Genomic DNA, 648 nt, shown 5'->3' with positions numbered 1-648 from the left:
ATTTAATGCATTAAATGCTAATGACTAATGTCCAGAATTGTTGCAAGGTAATATCAAGAATACCATACATGAAGACAGCAAAAGGTCAATAAAAGCCAGGAAAGTATGAAAAGACCAAAGTGGATGCCAGAAAAAAACTGAAATGTGCCCTTGAGTGTAGAGCAGTTTAAACAACTGAAATAAATGATAAAGTAAAAGAACTGAATAGAAAATTTCAAAGGACAGCTGGAGAAGACAAGAAAAAGTGTTATACTGAAATGTGCAACTTTTCCTTAGAAAAGTCAAAGATAAGAACATGTTCAGTATTTCTCAGGCTGAAATAATTGGAGATAAGAATTCAAGTATCAGGTTGCAATATTGAAGGATTCTAAGGGCAAAATATTGGCACTGGAAATATCAGAAGATAATGAATAAAAAAGAATACACAGAGTCACTATATCAAAAATACTGGTGGGTGTTCAATCACTTTAAGTGATACTGTATGATCAAGAACCGATGGCATTGAAGAAAGAAGTTAAAGCTGCAATAAAGACATTGGCAAAAAATAAGGCTCCAGGAATTGATGGAATACAAATTAAAACATTTCAACAAACTGATTCAGCACTGAGGCACTCATTTGTCTATGTCAAGAATTATGGAAGACACGCT

The sequence above is a fragment of the Chrysochloris asiatica genome, unplaced genomic scaffold, assembly GCF_000296735.1.
Source record: "Chrysochloris asiatica unplaced genomic scaffold, ChrAsi1.0 scaffold00053, whole genome shotgun sequence".
NCBI lineage: Eukaryota > Metazoa > Chordata > Mammalia > Afrosoricida > Chrysochloridae > Chrysochloris > Chrysochloris asiatica.
Note: the sequence above shows the minus strand (reverse complement) of the source record.